The sequence below is a fragment of the Typopeltis vanoorti genome, chromosome 3 (genome assembly GCF_054136105.1).
Source record: "Typopeltis vanoorti isolate ZY-2024b chromosome 3, IOZ_Tvanoo_1.0, whole genome shotgun sequence".
NCBI lineage: Eukaryota > Metazoa > Arthropoda > Arachnida > Uropygi > Thelyphonidae > Typopeltis > Typopeltis vanoorti.
The window spans coordinates 152,169,668-152,190,322 of NC_143551.1; the positions used below are offsets into that span (position 1 = coordinate 152,169,668).

The following is a 20,655-nucleotide window of genomic DNA, read 5'->3' on the forward strand; positions in this document are numbered from 1 at the left end:
TAACTAGGTACTCAGGAAATTTGACAAAAATGTATTCAAATTTAATTTGGACGATATTTATAACACATTTTTGTGTAATTTATTATTATTCCAGCAATAAATTTATGTCTACATTTGGCTGTAGTCATGAAAATTTGTACATATACTATAGTTCGTCCTTATCTTTGGGACACTAGTGTAATAAGGTGATACTTTTTATATTACCGTATTTTCCCGAAAGTAAGATCTAACCAGAATATAAGCCCTTGCATGATTTTTCAGGATGCTTGTAATATAAGCGCTGTCCCAAAAATATATCCCAGTTAAGATCATCAGCCAGACGGACGCATTTAGTACGTCCGTTGCAACACATGACGGACGTTTTGAATTATAAAATAATAATATTAATATACAATTAAATATAAATAAATAAAATTATTGACATTAATACTAAAAATAAATGATAATATAAATTATAATACCCAAGTGGGGGCTTTTGGATGAGAGGTAAACGCCTATGTAAAGAGGTGAACTCGAGACATTGCCGAGAAGTGTTGGATAACGTATTTCAATGGCGATGAATGTTTTTGATTTCAGTGGTGATTAGTGAGTTTTAGATTTTGTGAATCTTCTTTGATAACGGAATACAAGGTAAGACTTTGTATTTTGATACAATTTTCTGGCCCTTGCCCATTCTCTTCGCCATTTTAAATAATTCTCAGGTAAGCATATTTGAATACTTTTAAACCTGAACAGTTTAAGTCCCGACGACTTTGTCCAATCTCTGGATAAGAAGCTGGCGCTCGACCTCCTCAAAAAATTGTTGAAGAAATTTGAAGTAGAGTGGCCAGGGTTTCTAAACCTATATTCAGCGACAGGTGACCCCACAGAAGAGGACAACTCAACACCAGGGGAAGATGAACCTGAGAATCTCTGTTCCCGCACCAAAAGACGATGCAGAAACCCATGCTCGAAAAAAGCGTAAAACAGCGGAGACTCAGGTAAACGAGGGGATGGAAGAAGATGCCCCAACACTGACCTCCCTACACCCAACAGTGAAAAAGTTCTTCCAATTGTACTATGGGAAAAAGAACGATCAACGGCCCTCAAGCCTATTATGCAAAACCACCAAATTGCCTATTCATGGGCAAAAAACGTAGACGACGGAGTTAAAATCCAGCCTGCCACAGTAGGCGACTACAAACACCTCACAAAAACCATGGATGAGTTAGATATTAAATATCATACTTACTTACTGAAGTGGAGAAAAACCTAAAAGTTGTACTCAGAGGAGTAACAAAAAGCATCTGCACAGATGAAATAACTCAAGACCTCCACTTCCACGATCTCCCACCTGTCAAGATCAGCAGAATGTTATGGGCCAACAAGAGTCCAATGTCCCTATTACTCATAGAGATACCTAACACACACACAAGAACATATACAACATAACAACGATCTGTGGTCTGAAAATTACAACTGAACCACTAAGGAAAAGAACATCTTCTGGCCAATGCCACAGATGTCAGAAGTATGGAGACGCATAGAAAAACTCTGCAGAGCAGATACAAATGTCTCAAATGTGGACAAAACCACCTCACAGCAACCTGCTCAAAACCCAGGACCTCACCAGCCAAATGTGCGAACTGCGGGGCCCCCCACCCGGCAAATTATAGCGGCTGCAGTCACTACCCTAAGAATAAAACAGACAAGAAAAGGAAACAGATCTCTCAACCCTGCCCACAGGCATCAAAGTCAACGGCTTCCCAGTTGCCTGACACTCAAAAAAAAAGATATCTTCCAGTATCTGTGGGCTTTCTATAAATAGATAATTTGACACTATTTGATTGTTTCTTTATCAAGATGTCTAAAAAATGCAATAGGTTGTTGTTTTCCAATTCCAGAGTGAATTTATTATGTATTGAATTGATTTTATCCACAAACGATTTTAGGTTTTCTAAGCTGTCTTGCCATATAATGAAGATATCGTCAACAATAAAGCCCACAGATACTGGAAGATATCTTCATTATACTTCAAATCATCACTAGACACACAAACTTTGCATTATCCATATGTTGAAATATAGGGCCAGAAAGTTTATATCAGAAGAGGAGGATACGCAGACTGAACTCTCACTAATAGCCGACACATAATCACAAAATGGATATCCTGGAAACATCATCATAAAATATCTATACGGTGACAACCCCAGACAAGAAGAATCACACTCCCAGCACATTTTTTCTGTAGTGATCCCTTTCATCAAGTCAATTTCTTATCAAATAGCCAGAATACTAAGAGCCTACCTACAACATCAGAGTGGTCTTCAAACCACCCACCAGCATCAGACAAGAGTTAGGATCCCCAAAAGAACCTAAAATCAAAAGGATCCCTACAGATATCCAGGAGTATATTACACTCCTTGCTCCTGTGGTCTTGCCTACATCGGACAAACTTCACGGAGTTTAAAAATCAGACAAAAAGAACATGTTGGTGATGTAAACCACAACAGAAGTATATATTCCGGCTTAGCACATCATTTCTGTACATCTAACCACACGATAGAGTGGCAAAACAGCTCCATGCCATATCTGGATGACGACTACAGGCATCGTTTATTCAAGGAAGCCACAATAGTGTTAATAACCGGTGGAAATCTCAACAGAAATCAGGGTGCAATCCTAAACAGTTAGTGGAAAAACATGTTCCTTTCTCTAAATCAATCTGAACTACAGCTAGCCAGTAATCACATTACACGTTTACGACAAACATGCATGCGTTATAACGAATAAGAACAATAAGTCCTCTCTGTCACGTGAACGTGTAACCTTAGCTACTAGTTGGTTTACAAATTTTTTTATGTTCCATTCAATTTGCATTTACTAGTTTTTGCCTCCGTAAACGCCTTGAAAAAGCCAGGCAGTTTGCTGGCGAAACTGATATGCTGTAATGTAGTTTTGTTTTTCGTAAATGGTCAGTAATTAATAAATAAATTTGTATTTGAATTATATAAATGACCAAATATGTTTAGTTTAAAGAAATATACTATCTTTATTCCCATTTACGCTTAATGCAGAAGAATGTTAATGAACCCACAGCAATCAAATCAGACAATTCCTATAGTTTTCATGACGTAAAACCTGAGTTTCAAGGAGACAACAACCGCTTGCCTGTTCTGTAGATGAACTAACTCGAGAAACGGTCAAAGATAGGATAACGAAAGAAAAAATTAGGTGTTTCTTCCTACTGCCTAGCGCTTTGGGCATAAGCGTATCTTCTACTGAGCTTCACAGGCTTGCTCAGACATCCAAGAGTCAAAATATTCATCATTATCTGTGTGTAACCACTGTTACACACACAGATAATGATGCTGTGCCTTAAATTTATTCACTGTCTCCACACACAAACATCACACTCTCTGCCAGTGCATTCCAACCATTCTACACGCAAAAACCTGCTCCTTATCCATTGCCCTTGCTCTCCTTATATACCTTCCAGATACAACCGCTTGTCTTCCCTCTGTTTTCTACCATTCTATGTAACTCCTCATCGAGATTAAACTGGTAGTAATCCCTTATTAGCTTTTAAATCTCAACAATGTTTTTCCTCCTCCTATCCACCAGCCTCTACAATTTGTACTTCTTCAATCTGTTGTCTTCATACTCAATATTCCAGAAACCATAAACAGCTTAGTCAATAGTCTCTAAACGTCTTCCAGTATCTCTTCATCCTTTTTAAATCTAGGTGAACAAATTACGAAAATGTGTATGAGCTATGTCAACCAATGGTTCACTTAGGATTTAATCTTGGGGGGAGCCGAGTTGAACGGATAAAAATATTTTTAATGCAAATTCGATAAAATTCATTAGGTGATTATAAAAATTTATTTAAAGAATAAAATCCAGTTTTCTTTTCTTTTTATAAAGTTCTTGAATTACTTCTGTCGTGGTTACATTAATCTCTCTGTGTATATATTATATAGAAAAGCCAATCCGTTCAGTCGTGATTATGTCAGATCATAAATAGGTTTTTAAAAGGCGTAAGGAAGAAAATGACCTTTCACTGACGCATGTTGTTACCGGATTCGTTGTAAATATTTTTAATAAGTTATAGATGTTAAGATGTATCATTTTGTCACACTTCTAAACTGCATCAGTGGCAATTTGCAAGGAGCTAATGCAAACGGTTTTTCAAATTTTTTATACCATAACTTAAATTCGGCCTTCAAAATTGCTGGATTTGTAGAAGGCAAATCATTGGCATAAAATATCAAATTTAAGATATGCTTTTCAATAAACTCAATGCAAAATAGCACAGAATACGAGCGTTGAGTTCACGATTTGAGAATACTTGTATTCAGGCTTAAGTGCTGTGAAAAATTCATGTTAGAGGTTTAATGGAGTATTAACAGCACTGAGAAAGGAGTAAAACTAATTCAATACTTCCAATATTTCGCTCCGTCACAGAGACATCATCAGGGATTACAAAAACTTTTTGTAACAACACACACACAGAGGGATCTCTGATAATTAAAGTTTCCCAAATTTTGGGAAGTTTAATGCAACCGTATTTGTTTAAATTAGGTTTATTCCTGAGTGCAGATGCAGATTCAAGGAATAGTCTTTCTTTTTTTTTTTTGAATTTACTATGGTGAAACATGGTAGTTTTTTCCAGGAGATCCTGTGGGATGTATCCAAAACATGGTCTGCCAGGCCAGATTGACCATAATCGTGTTTGCAGATGTAAGAACTGTGTTCTTCTAACTGGATGGATGCTGACCTACCTGTTTGTCCAAAGTAGGCAAGTTTACAGGAACAAGGTACTCTATATACGCCAGGCACTGAAAGAGGAGGGAGCTGGTATTTAGTGGAGCGGATAAGGGCAGCAAGTTTACGGTGGGGCTTAAAAGCTATATGGAGGTTGTACATTTTTAATGATCTGGCTATTTTTTCTGAAGTACCACGGATGTAAGGAATGGTGATGGCATTTCCTAAGTCGTTTTGAAGACATGGTCGGGGAATGTGGAAGGACTTGATTATTATTATTTACTTATTTATTTATTATTATTATTTTTAATTCTGTAGTCATTATAGCCATTGGAAAGGTAGGTGGTGTGTATGTTTGAGTTCGGTTGAAAGGGCAGTTTTACTGGAACAAAGATTGTGGGTCCTATTGATCAGAGTTTTAATAATGCCACATTGCTGGGAGGGATGGTGGTGGGAGAGTTTGTGATTGTATCTGCCTGCATGAGTAGGTTTTCTATATACAGAGAAAGAAAGGTTACCATTAGGTAGGCGTGTTACTAAGGTGTCTAGGAAGGGTAAACTATTGTTATTTTCCTTTTCTATCGTTAACTGGATTCTTGGATGTAGACTATTGAGGTGAATGAGGAAGGAATCTAATGTGTCTGGGCCATGAGGCCAAATAGAGAACACATCATCTACATATCTTAGCCATATAGAAGGTTTTAGAGGGGAAGAGTCAATGACTCGTATTTCAAAATTTTCCATTTATCATTATTGGCAAGATGGGTGAGAGGGGTATCCATAGCATTTCCCTCTTTCCTTTGCCATCATTTCTGGTTATTTCTCTTGGAAGATCAAAATCTACAAACAGATATTGATCTTCCAAGAGAAATAACCAGAATTGATGGCAAAGGAAAAGAGCTCTAAGATATCAGAAAGAAAAACGTTTTTTAACTGTTAAGGTGTCAATTAGGGGAATATTGGTAAAGAAAGAGATGGTGTCAAAGCTGACCAATATATCTCTATTATTTAAAGTAAGATTTACAATTAAGCTTTTAAAATGGGTGGAGTTAAACTCCACCCATTTTAAAAACTTAATTGAAAATCTTACTGTATATAATACAGATATATTGGCCAGCTTTGACATCATCTCTTTGACACCTTAATACTCTTATAAAACGTTTTTTCTTTCTGATATCTTACAGCTCTTTTCCTTTGCCATCAACTCTAGTTATCTCTCTTGGAAGAACAAAATATACAAACAGATAGATGGAGCTGCTATGGGTTACCCCCTCTCACCCCTCTTGCCAATTATTACATGGAAAATTTTGAAAAACGAGCCATTGACTCTTCCCCTCTAAAATCTTCTATTTGGCAAAGATATGTAGATGATGTGTTCTCTATTTGCCTCATTGCCCAGACACATTAGATTCCTTCCTCAATCACCTCATTAGTCTACATCCAAAAATCCAGTTTACGATGGAAAAGAAAAATAACAAAAGTTTATCCTTCCTAGACACTTTAGTACCAAATGGTAATCTTTTACCATTTGGTACTAAAGTGTAACTAATGGAACTAATGGTAATCTTTCTTTCTCTGTATGCAGAAAACCTACTCATAAAGGCAGATACATTCACAAACCCTCCCACCATCTCCCTTCCCAGCAATATGGCATTATTAAAACTCTGACCAAAAGGGCCCACAATCTTTGTTCCAGTAAAACTGCCCTTTCCACCGAACTCAAACACGTACACAACATTTTCCTTTCCAATGGCTATAATGACTACAGAATTAAAAAAATAATCAAGTCCTTCCACATTCCCCGACCATTTCTTCAGAAGGACATCAAAATTCCATCACTATTCGTTATATCCGTGGTACTTCAGGAAAAATAGCGAGATCATTAAAAAAGTACAACCTCCATATAGCTTTTAAGCCCCGCCGTAAACTTGCTACCATTATATGCTGCACTAAATACCAGCTCTCTCCTCTTTCACTGCCTAGCATATATAGAGTACCTTGTTCCTGTAAACTTGCCTACTTTGAACAAACAGGCAGGTCAGCATCCATCCAGTTAGAAGAACACAGTTCTTACAACTGCAAACACGATTATGGTCAATCTGGCCTTGCAGACCATGTTTTGGATATCCCACAGGATCTCCTAGGAAAAAAAACTACCATGCTCCACCATAGTAAATTCAAAAAAGAAAGAATATTCTTTGAATCTACATCTGTACTCAGGAATGAACTAATTTAAACAAATACGATTGCATTAAACTTCCCAAAATTTGGGAAACTTTAATTATCAGAGATCCCTCTTTACATCCCAGGCCACCTACAAATGTCCATAGAGGGCGCACCACCTAGATAGGACTTTAGTTTCACGTTGTATTGTGTGTGTGTGTGTGTGTGTGTGTGTGTGTGTGTGTGTGTGTGTGTGTGTGTGTGTGTGTGTGTGTGTGTGTGTGTGTGTGTGTGTGTGTGTGTGTGTGTGTGTGTGTGTGTGTGTGTGTGTGTGTGTGTGTGTGTGTGTGTGTGTGTGTGTGTGTGTGTGTGTGTGTGTGTGTGTGTGTGTGTGTGTGTGTGTTGTTACAAAAAGTTTTTGTAATCCCCGAGATGTCTCTGTTACAGAGACGAAATATTGGAAGTATTAAATATATTTTTAATCCTTTCTCAGTGCTATTAATATTCCATTAAACCTCTAACATGGATTTCAGAATGCATACTACGCATCGCATATCACCCATGACTGAGCATCTGCAATGATTGCCAATTCAATACCCGTGATCTTCTCTTGCCTGGTTCGGGCAAACGAAGTATCGGTCAGTCTGGCCAAGCAATACTTCCTTCGCCTTGTGTTTACAGCGGCCGTGATTCCCTAGAGCTATAGATTATACCCACCTTATGTGACAGCTAATTCATAAGTACTAGAGAAATAGAAGACACGATACAACATAAATAAAAAAATAGAATTTTAATTAGGAAAAGAATTTTAAAAAATTTTGTAGTTTTTTTTTTTTTTTTTTGAGGATGCAAGGACCCATTGGCTCCCCTCTGGGTGTGCCACTGATGTCAAAGTATTAAGCGAAGATTGTATTGAAAAGAGAAAATGACTGTGTATATTATATACACAGTCATTTTCTCTTTTCAATAATGTTTTTATTTTTTTAAAATAAATAATAAAAATAATAGGTGACGAAATTCATTCGTTGCTATGAGAAAAAAACTGAAAATTAAAAGCATTAGAAAAGAAAACGAAAACTAATGGATTTACAGATATTGTTTCTTCACAGTAATATATATATTTATTTATTTATAAAAATTAATAAATCTGCTAACGCCTTTTATTCTCTTGTAGGAAGAAGGCTAAGCAAGTCCTTTTAATCCATCCAGTTTTGGAGAATAAGTGGGTAGTTCAATCTCCACCAGTAGTCAATCCGAGAATGCTGACCCAAGAATTTTATCTAGCACAAATGATGCCTTTTTTCCATGTGACATTTGTCTCTTTCTTGATGGCGTCTCTGAATGGAGATATTTTGATGCTGAGAAGCGAATCAACAGCTCACATACAGTTTTACCAAATATTATCGGTGAAATTGTTTTTGTCTTGATTGAATTTTTTTTATATCACTGATTATAAGCGGCAACCAAAGAATAAACTGGTAGCACTTGGTAGCTAACCCTAACAATTATTATTATTATTATTATTATTATTATTATTATTATTATTATTATTATTATATTGGCACATCAATGTAGTCCAAAGATTCATCACAAGAGACCCAAATTATCCAAACAAACTACAAACTATCATAACTCACCTTCAACCGTGAAGGTGAGTTATGATAGTTTGTTTGGATAAAACACCCAGATAAAACAACAGATAAAACACCCAGAACTAACTTTGGCAAACTATTCCACATATTCACAAGTCTCCAAGCAAAAAATCTGGAACTCACACTCTACTTACCACACCTTTATCCAATTTCCAGGGAAAACCCCTTGTTGTGGCCAATCCAGCTAACAGCTGAAACATTGCTTTGCATCAATCCCTTAAAACAATTTGACCAATAAATTTTTCTATGATATCTACTATTTTTCTTCTAAAAAACAACTTCTGCAATCCACACACCTTCAATCTATTTTCAGAGAGAACATTCCACAGACCATGTACCATCTTCATATGTCACCTCTGTATCTTTTCCACCACTTTGTGATCTCCAAGAAACCCAGGAGACCAGAATAGAGCACAGTAATCCAGATATGGCTGCATCACAAGTAGAGACAAGGACAACTTCCTTGTCTCTACTTGTTAATCTCTACTTCAATGGCCAAATAAGCTTATGGGCTACATTAGAAACATTTCCTTTAAAAGATAACTCTGTGTCTACCACCGAAGAAAACAGAAACATATGTTTGTTTTGGCCTAAATCTCTAGCTTCATATATTTCCTGTAGTACAGTTCCTTCGAAGTGGTAAAAAGCTTGTATTCTATTTATCCTAAAATGCATAACTTGACATTTCTTCACATTAAATCAATACTCATTATCTTTTGCCCATACTGACAGCCTATTTAAATTGTCCTGGAAGTTCTCCACATTACCTTGACTAAATATTATTCTACCTACTTTCGCATCGTCAACAAAGAACTGAATATTTCCTTTCAGGTTTTTATTATGTTATTTATGTATAAATTAAACCGCAATGTTCCCATGACTGAACGCTATGACACAGCATAAGTCACCCGTTTTCGCCTTGATTCTGTCTCTCCATAAACCACTTTTTGATACCTGTCTATCAGCCATCCTATTATCCACATAACCAGTGTAATATCCATCCTCATTTGTTCTAATTTGCATAAGAGAGTTCCATGTAGTTCATGTTAATTACTAAGGCATGACTACCCCTTCCTAAAATCATGTTACTGCTCAGAGAGTATCATATTTTTATCCAACTATTCTTGTATTATCTTTGTGACCAAGTTTCAAATATTGCATAATTCAGAAATGGGGCCGAAAAATAGCAGAGAAACTGTTTCATTAGTAAGTAACAAGATTGGAATTTATAAGTATATCTTCTGCAAATATCATGAAAGTTATCACTAGGATACGCATATATCTCCATTAAGTTAATTAAATTTTATTCTAATGAACTGCCATATTGTATTTTCCAGAGATTTTTTTTTAAAATATCGCTTTGTTCTTGTATTGTTGATCGAAGTCTTTTTGAATTTCATTATAGTTATGTTTAATATTTTCCCCATTCCTTTCCTTTATTGCAGGTTGTAGTTTATTTTGTAACTGATAAATTTTTTCGATATCCTTTGATGTTACACACCTCTCCATTATATGTGGAATATCGTTTCTGAACAATCACAGTTTTCTGTCTTCCGATGGCTTTCGCCACTGTTGATTTTATTTGTTTTTAGATTAACTATGGTTGATTGTTTAGTATTACTGTTAATTGCATCCAGTATTTCAGATACTTTCTCATCCTGGTCGAACGATGTAGCAGTTGTAGTATTCCGAATATGTTTGCTACCCTAGGAATTAGACCAATGTGTTGGCTTCCTGTACATACTGTAGCTAGCAACTATATACAGTATAGTAATTCACATAGAGAATTAAATTTGTTTCAGTTATCCCTAATAGATTTTTAAAACGAAGTTAGACCTAGGTTCAAGTCTAGTGGCCGACTGGATGTACTTTTTCTAAGCCTATCTTCGAACGGTTCCCGCGTTAGGCGATCTCCGGCATGGGCAAGCAGGTTTCTACTACTGGAAACTCGGGTTTTTCGTCCAGTGAACTCAAGAAATCGACCGTAGTACCCACATTATTTCAGACAATAACATATCCTGTTAGGTTAGGTACCAGGAGATCACAGCATTTGTTTTCTGCTCTCTTCATCAGCAGCTGCCTATAATTAGTGATAGCCATGGGTCAGCTATCTCTGATTGGCTACTGGTGGTTGAACCTCCCACTCAGTCTCCAAAAGCTAGGTAGGGTATAAAGGCCCCGCCTACTCCCTATTAGGAAATAAAAGGAGTTAGCTGATTTATTTTATTTATTTTAAAATGCACACAAGTGATTTTTGATCTGTTGGTATGTCTTATCTTGAAAATTACAATTTCTAGTATTAGGGCTTGAATTCTTTCTCAGTTTAGTGTCTTGAAAAAAAAAATGCTTGTTTGTTTTATTTGTCAGCTGTAAAAGTTCATTTCGTCTGCCTTATCTTGAAAAGTGTAATTTCTAGTATTAAGCTTTAATTCTTTCTCAGTTAAGTTTCTTGGGGGAAAAAATGCCTGTTTGTTTTGTTTGTCAGCTGGAAAAGTTCATTTCGCCTAGCTTGCTTCATTATATATTAATGTATTTTATACGATATTGCAATATGTTTCTCGATTTTTTTCTCTATCCTAGCATTATTCCAGAATTGCATCAAATTCCATGAACAGTTGCATTAAATGTTCTGTCACGTGATCCTTATTCTTTTATGATATTCCTTTTTAACTCTATTTCTGTTATTTGATTATCCAAGAGTAATTACACGCGGTTGCAGCTGTGCCATCCCCACTCTATATTTCTCTATTTTAGAAAAAGCAGTGTGGAACAGCTTGTGAGTCGATTGTGGCTTATCTCGATGACAATGGATAAATAATAAAAACCATAATAATAATAATAACGATTTTACATATTAACACATATGAATAATACTAACTTTAGTTTGTGTAAGTATTTAAATGAAAAGCATTAATGTTATTGTTAAGTACATGATGTCTTCTGAGACCCTTTGGTTGACATCCTTAACTGGTACTTCGCGAGTATTATTATAAAACATCTATATCTGAAATTCACTAACTGAAAAATAATCAGGCATGGTAAATTTAGTCGCGCAGCGGTTTCTCTCAACTTTTCTTAAAGACAAAAATGCTTCAGGCAAGTTTTTCGTATGGTAGGTCCTCAGCAGCCTTTTTGCACTGCACGTCACATGCTTCTCCGACAGTCTTCCAGGTGTCTCTTTCTCTGGTATTTTTTCACTGTAACTCTTATCATTTAATAAACTAGTCATTCAGTATAACACTTTATATAAGTTTTCATGCACTTCATCGTTAGATGGCAGTCCAAACTATAGCGAGTTGTGTGACGCACGGTAACGTCACTTGTCGATTATTGCAGAAGCTTCTTGAACTTTCTTTCCTACTACGTTTATAAACGTGGTGTAAAGCACTTCTTTTTAGGTACCTGAATTTATTTTTATTTTTGTGTGGTTGTTTTTAATACCATTTAGTGTTTAAAAAGCTAAGGTAAGCTGTTTTATGCATATGTGTATATTGCATCTTATATGTCGAACTTTTAATATATTATTACACAGTATATTCACAAGGAATACGCTCTGAGAGTTTCATGATTTGTGTAATTCCTTTTTCCTTCACCCGATTTGGCACCTCCCGTTATTTATACCACGCGTTTTGTTAGAATGATATAATCTGTAATCTCTATAATATATGTATATGGCGCGAATAAGTGATTTTTCCCCCTAACAATAATTGTAATTGCAACACGTTTGCTATACTGGGTTTCAAATCTGATTATTTGTTATATTTTGTGAAACGTTTTGTTAGGTTTTGCTTTGATGAGGAATGAACACTTGAATTGGGTTGATTTCCCTGAAAATTCCGATCGAAGTTTTTTTAGATATTTATTTTGCCCTTTCCTGAAAGGTGTATCGTACCCAACCTTCACGGAAGCATTTGTTTCTGATATTCTGTTCGTGACGTTTGCTTTAAAAAAGATGCTTTCAACGAAGCACGTCGAACGTTTGGAGAGACTTAAAAAAACGATTATTTTGTTTTTGAATAATCACAGTGCATTGCTTTTGTAACAAATCATTTGGGAAATGACTACATTTCATTGATCATGTATCTTAGAAACAATAAGGGTGTAATAACAAGTAAGAGAAGGTAGTGGAAAGTTACTTTGATTTAATCAAATAACCGTTATGACTTATTCGCAACTTGTGGTATATCACTTTTTATCCGTCCTAGTTAAACTTTGTTTATGAATTTCTTTCTCTCAATATGACGAATATCTTTTTATATATCACGTTGGTATAATGTTATACCGTCGTTTGAAATACTTGTATTTCCTTTTGTCACTTGGTGAGTCATTATTCATCTATATTTAGCAAAGGCTAAAACCAGTTAGCTATGCATTATGGCTGTACCTGAATTAAAGTTGAGAAATAAAGCACTGTTATACATCAACCAAAGCGAAGTTTTCAGAACTGTTTTCATTTTGTAGTACATATATCCCTTTAGTGGACAGATTTTATTCATTAGTGAGACTATGCCTTTTTAAATGTGATACCTGCATCCAGCAATATCATTAGTAAAATAGTACAGATGATAATGTCATTATATAGGAAGAGTAGATAAAATAGGTAAAAATTTCTAGAAACCTTTCAGTGTATAATTTAATGCTTCATGTATGTTTTTAAAAAACATCTGTCTAAACATGCAGCCATGTCTGGCTGGTGTGCAGAAATGATTTTCCTGCATATTTGATCAGTGCAACCCATACCACAGAATACTAATAATAATGATACAAAATAATACTATGACTTCAGTAGTAATATTCATAGCATAGCATAACCAGTAATATAAACAATGTTCTACTACTTATTTTTATCGAAACCAGATGTGGTATTCTTAATGACACACCTTAACTGGTTACTTGAATTGTCCAAACTACACTTGACACAATTGCTGTCTATCATTTTCTTCATTCTGATTAATCACTCTGACTTCTTTGATTATCTATTCCTAAAGCTTGATTTTCTGTACTCCAGATATCAGCGGTCATCTTTGTTGGAGACATCACTGTTCACAACTTAAAATGAATTCCTTTCTTGCATTCTGCTGGTGGCATTGGTAGGAATGTGAGAAAAATCACTGCTAATGGCCAAGTCTTTGCTGTTATCAGTGACATAACAGTTGCATCTACCAAGAAGAATACCAGATAATCTTTTCATCCTGCCAACACTCTTGACCTTTTCTTTTTCCGTCACACCAGATATACTGTAGTTGTCTGTTTTCCTAAATTGACAACTTAATTGTAACCCTACTGAAGTTTCCATTATTATGGACCAATCATTCTCAGCCTCATTCCTTTCAGCATTATAATAACAAATGGTATGGCTTCTGAAATCGCAGATATCAGCAGTCATCTTCATTGGAATCACAGAAGCCATACCAGTTATCATAATGCTGAAAGGAATGAGGTTGAGAATGACTGGATGTTCTATACTAATGGAAACTTGGGTAGGGTTACAATTAAGTTGTTAAAAGGAAAACAGACATCTACAGTATATCTGGCGTGATGAAAAAGAAAAGGTCACAGTATGAAAAAGATTATCTGGTATTCTTGTTGGTAGATGAGACTGTTATGTCACTGATAACAGCAAAGACTTGGCCATTAGCAGTGACTTTTTCCCAGTGCTTTGATTTGTGTGTTTGTTTCAGTGGTTTGATTTACTGCTTTCATTATCTTAAACACCTGACCACTGAACAGCAGAAATAATTCTGATGGACATGAAGGCCTTCTCCATTCTGTCTCAAGTCCCTGACCATTATCTAATCTTATTTCTTCAGCAAATATTCTAAGGCAGGCCAGGGGGGTGAGGACCAAAAACTTCCACTTTTGCAATGTGCTTAATAGATGAACCCTCTCTCTTTCTCATAGATACTCTTTCTTCATTATGCCTATAGGTATTTTCATGAGTACTGACCACCACCATTAATTTGCTTTTTGTTGCAAGCTTTTTTTCACTTGGTTATACCATAAATTCAGGATATTAAGAAATTATATTCTTAGTTTGATTCTTTATCCAAGTGTAAGCAAACAAAGTTTGCATGTGATGTATCTTCACTGGGCTATTTGTATAATAAGGTGATACGCCTTTTCACTATTTTATTATTTCAGGGATTTACGACCACTAGCCTGCTCTGGTCTCATTCTATCTTTTCCTTGGTTGTCTCTGGCTTCTATATCCTCCAACTGGGTGGTATTTTTTTTTTATTTTTTTTTTTTAGTCTTGAATTGTCCATTCTTTTGATATGTTCAATCCACTTCTTTCAGTATTCATATATTTTGTCCAACACTGAGTCTATTTTTCGTTCTTTACATAATTTCTGTGCTGTATTTATTTTATTTATTTTTTTTTTTTTTGTCCTAGAGAGTATAGCTGCTGTCTTTTTCATTTCTCCTGTTTTTATTCTTTTTTCTCTGCAGTTTTTATGGTCCATACTTCATTTCCGTATAGTAGACCATTAGAGACAATAGAGAAGGTCTTGCGAAAACTTCATAAACTCTTATTCTTGTATGCTTTTGAAGGTGGTTAGGTTTGAAAATATTAGATTATTCCTGTTAGCTTTTGAAATTTTGATGTCATCTTTTTTTTTTTTTTTTTTTCACTATATAATTTAAGGAAATTACAACGTACTAGGATATACATTAAAATAAATTTTAATATATTTCAATATTTCGGCAATGTCACGTTGCCATTTTCAAGAACTTAAGTACAAGACACATGCATGTAGGCACAACAAAACAGTAAGTGATGAAGAAGTAGGAAGCTATTATTTCTCCTAAAGTCCTGATTGTGCCCTCTAGCGGGCAATGTTGGTATTCTTGGGCGATTGGGCTGAAGGTCTTCTGATGTAGGCTTCCCAAATTTGAGGAAGTCTCATGCAGCCAAATTTGTTGAGGTTTGGATCGTTTCTTAGGGCTGAAGCTGATTCCATGAAAAGCCTTTCATATCTGTATTTGCTATGGTGTATTATCCTAGCTTTCTTCCACCGTATTCTATGGCAGGTATCCAGCGCATGGTCAGCAAGACCAGAGTGGCTGTATTGGTGAAAATGGATGTAGTCCTTGTGTTCTGAAATTCTGATATTTGCTGTCCTGCCTGTTTGGCCAAGGAGGACAGCTGTAGGACACCTTACAGCTGCAAGGGACCTGGTATAGTGAAAATGCATAACCAACATCTAAGCCTTTCCATGAGAATTAAGATTATCCACGGAGATGTTATCGCACGTAAAGCACGCCATTATGGTACGTTGAAGCTATCAAGACAACTGAATCATCTCGCCTTCCTGAAGCGCTGCCAGGATAACCAGGTAATCCCTAACTGTGTGAAATTCAAGCACCGTTTCTCTTCGCAAAAGGCACTTCGTGTTTATAACCGTGCCAGCCAAGCCTTCAAATTGCCAGACAACAAATTGCCGCTACTCGCCGTTTCCTGAGTGAAGCTAACTCAGCTATACAGGTACTCGAAGATGACCTTTCAAGCACCTTAAACTACAAAATTTGGTTGATTTTATACGACATCTCCTGCACTGCAGCTTAAAAAGAATTTAAAATAGTACGAGAATGACACATCAAAAAAAAAAATTTGAAAATTTAAAAAAGTGATCTCGAAACCGCAACTTCCTACCAAAACGGTAGTTAACCTGTCGTCACTTAGTGTGAAACCTGAAGCGCTCGACGCCCTCGCACGTGGCCACAACTTCGCCATTGTGTCCAGAAGAATATCTGCTGAGGATATCATGATACGAATTGAACGCGGATTCGGCACCTTCCAAGCCACGTCGCCAACGATATTAGACTGGATGTAGCTTGTGTTCTGACCAAAGCTAAACTACCTAAAACCAACATGCCCAGTAAAGAAATTAAATCTCTATTATAATTAAAGAAAAACAAGAAAATAATAATCACCAAAGCTGACTAAGGGAATGCCACAGTATTGCTTAACCAAAAAGATTACACAGGTAAGCTGAAATCTCTATTGTTAGATCGGACCACTTACCTCCCTATCGAGTACAATCCCACCAACTCACAAATTAGAAAACTCCACAGGCTCCTTAAGAAGGTCACTTCTTGGCCTGTGGAAATCACTAACAAATTAAAACCATATAACTCCATATCTTTGCTGCGAGATATTGTTAAATAATTTTAAGTCATTTGATGAATAGGCTGCCTGCATATTTTATAAGCTTTATATTTATTCCATCTTCTACAGGGGATTTTCCTGTATTGCTTGTTGGATTTCTTGTAATGTTATTTCTTCCACTATATAGCTAATAGTTAGCATTATTTCAGTTTTAGATTCATTACTAACTTGCCTTAAGCTTTGGAAAAAAGTCCAGCAAGGTTTTCTCATTTATTATTATTTGAAGTTTGACTTTTACCTCCTTATTCATATTCCTTAGAATTTTGTATATATTTGGACTCTTCACTAAGATCTCTTTTGTATTTATAATCAATTTTTGCTTCTAGTGATTTTGTCTTTATCCATTGTTTATATGTTTTCTTGCCTTTTGATTATTGCTTCAAATTTTTATCCCAGTTTCTTATTCCCTTTCTCCTTTTCCATTTACTTTTTGTTCTGAGGCATTCTGTTGCTGCATTTATTAATATATTTTTTAAATTATTTGTTATACCTGAATCATCATCATCACACATATCAAGGATTTAGGCTGGTATGGCCTGTTCCGGCCTTAGAAGTCATCGTTTAAGAGGACGTCCTGGTTTTCTTTTTCCTAATGGCTTGTACTTTAACTTGAATACTTACTTGAATGCATTTGCTATCAAGAGCCTTGAAAAATTAATATAAGACCTAACACAGAAAGTTAGGGAAACAGAATTCTGATGGGAGGAATTGTAAGAATTTGTGTGTAGAGCGACTATGTTAGATAACTGTGTTAATGATGGGAACAGAGATCTGCAAGTTGTCGAACTGTGTCATGCAGTCCACAGACAAATGTATGTAAAATAACATGCAGGTAATTTATTATGTCTGTACATAAATGCTAGGTGTATCAGAAACAAAGGAGTAGTTTGTTGCCTTGGTTATAAATTGCAACCTCATGTAGGCATTAGTAAGACTTGGCTATCAGAAGCAGATGTTAACTGTATTGAGTGCAAAGAGTACGGTATTTTTAGGAAGGATACAGGATAGGAGAGAAGGGGGGGGGTGCTGCTAATGACATCGAATTTCTTAAATACAGTTAGTTGAGACCTCTGACTGCAATACTAGTAACAGTTTATCATGTGGCAGTGAGTTTAAGCCATCTGGTGTGAAGGAGGAGTCTAATCATTAAACACAGTGGGATGTTGTTACAGACCTGGTGGTTTGGTTGCTATTGACGTAGAAATGCATTAAATAAATACGATGGGTGCAAAAAGAGTAATCATAACGGGTGACTTTAATTATCAGAACGTTGATTGGGTAGTATGAAATCGCATGCGAAGAATGAAATTGAATTTATTGAGCTGTTGCGAGACAACTTCCTCAAGCGGCATGTGACAGAAGAAACTTGAGGTGAAAGAGTGTTAGATCTGATTATTATGTCAGAGGGGGTTTCAGATAAAGATGCAACTATTCTGCCTCCATTTGGTGACAGTGATCATACTTTATTCACTTGGGAAGTGGCTAAGTTTATGAATGTTCCATTCATCAAAGGTTACATGCTGAACTACAAAGCAGGAAATTATGACCACTTGATGGGTTCTGTGCCATGGTATCAGTTATTGGATGGGAAGAATATGACAGTGTGTGGGATGTGTTTAAAAAATACTTAAATGATGCGGTATCAGAATGTGTTCGAAGAATAGTTTAGTAGGAGTGAAATGGATATGTAATCTAATTAAGCAAGAAATTCATAAGAAAATGATGTGTAAGGATAATTATCGTAATTGATATCATGTATAAGGATGATGTCAATTACGATAATTATATAAAGATTGCCATATAATTATATGGCAATCTTTATTGCTTATGCTTACACTTGGATAAAAGATTAAACAAATTTTATATAATTTATGGCAATCTTTATGCTTGAAAAAAGTATTAGCAAATTTTAAGTCATGTGGAAAAATCTGTGTCCATTTCTATTGCATATTGTTTCACTGTTTGTTTCTATATTTGTACCTAGTGGAATGTTCCCTACTCTTGCATTGCAATCTCTTATTATTAAAAGATAATCATTTGGGTTTATTTTCTTTGTTTTTGGAAATCTGAATAAAAGGTGGTATCTTCCTCTTGGCATAGACATCAACAATAGCCAGGAGGCCACCGCTTATTTGTAATCTTAGTTCTAGAATTCTTTTGCTCCAGTGTTTGAAATGCGTAATATTTTTTTTAATTGATTTGTTAATAAAAATCATTATTCCTGCTTTTGCTCTTCCTTTTTGACTCCACTGTGGATATAGATGTAATTGTTTTCATCTGAACATCTGTTTTTTCTTTGTTTCTGTTATTACTGCTACTTTGATATTTCTTTCTATTAGGGTTTTGTCTAGATCTTGATATTTGTGATGGATACTCCTGACATTACAAGTAGCAGCATTCCAGATATTCCTGTTTATTTTCCTTCTTTTTCATTATTTGTATGACTTCTGCATTACTTCAACCTTGGTTTCCCTTCTGGGTCTGTCTCCCACTGATGAGACCTTAGTAGAGGTCCAAACAGATGTCTGGGTAGTGGCCCTTCCCACAATGCATAACACTGTACACCCAAAAGGATGCGTTTCTTGAATTATTGATTATTGGATGCTAAGGCAATTAACGTGAAGTCATTAGCCTCCATATACAAGTAGTGAAGTCATGAAGATACTTCACGTATAAACTTTATTTGCTTATATTTTAATTAAGGATTAAACTAAGGATATAATTTCTTGGCATCTTTAATTTATAACTTGCTTTTTTGTATAGCTGGGCCTAAGATAATTGTGCTGTTAAATTCCATAACATGGAATATTCGTAGAATCTAGATACACATGCCTCCCACATGTGTATATATACATGTATCATAGCACAATTGGAAGAGCAATTCTGACATTGTACCCTTCAATTGGAAAAGACCTGAATTCAGTTCTTGTCATGATGAGAGGCATCTTCATATCTTTTCAATTGAAGATGAGTTAACCAGTCTCATGGGAGGTAGCAGGGTTTTTTTCTCCTAGAAACTCGGATTTTTCATTCCCATTACAAACAAATTGGCTAAGAGAATGCTGTAATACACACACAAAAAAATAATAAATAATAATAATAAAATAACACGCACTTGAGGCCAGTTTGGTGAGGGTTGGAAAAGAATGTCCATTTTCTTTTATTGTCTTACAACAATACTTTTTAGTCGTTGTAACACTGTGTATACATATGTAGAAATGTAGTGATAGTTTTCACTTAAATATTAAAGTTTGAAATTTTAGAATTTTAAATAATTTTTTAAAATAAAATCATATATTCACAGCACATGTAAATGAGAGAAATTTTTGTAGAAATTGGATATGACATGAAATTTTCAGAACCAACATTATTACATGCCTCCAAGGAGTCCAGACTTGTTGAGAGAGGAAACCTACTGTCTCCACCACCTAATTATCCAACTACAGTGAACTGCCACTACCATCCTCACCTACACCAATGGCATCTGCTTCCCGCCACCACTAGTATTTTTTGCCTTTAAATTGCGTGCGTACTTGACGCCAATTTGTCTGTATGCAGGATGGAAAACCTGAGTTTCTGGGTGGGAAAAACCCTGCTGCCTCTCTGTGAGATCAGCTAACTCACCTTCAATTGAAAAAAAAAAAAAACATATATATTCTTCTTGTCATGACGAGAATCCAACTTTGGCCTTTTCCAATCGAAAGGTGCAATGTACTGTCGTTCTTCAATTGCACTACAGAGGTGTTCTGAAAATTTCTTTTCAGAACCGTATGTTATATTTAAAAATCTGGAAACATATGATTCCAAGATTATTTTTAAATCCTTAACCCACCTATACTATGAAAGACTTTTCAAACTGCAGAAGGAAATGAAAGCGCGCCTGAACATTGAATAAAGGTGTGATAAGAGGGGTATGATTTTTTT

At 35.6% G+C, this 20,655-nt stretch overlaps 1 protein-coding gene across 2 annotated transcripts in view; it reads left to right on the forward strand.

Moving 5' to 3' along the window:
* Nucleotides 1–11,843: 11,843 nt before the first annotated feature.
* LOC150108662 (dnaJ homolog subfamily B member 4-like) overlaps nucleotides 11,844–20,655 on the forward strand; it is a 48,203-nt gene continuing 39,391 nt past the window's right edge. Inside the window, exon 1 of one of the 2 annotated variants that reach the window (XM_090390916.1) lies at nucleotides 11,844–11,959. The gene's annotated coding sequence lies outside the window, so the exon portion shown is untranslated. Of the gene's footprint in view, nucleotides 12,026–20,655 lie in introns of both variants that reach the window. The other variant, XM_090390915.1, reaches the window with a different exon arrangement.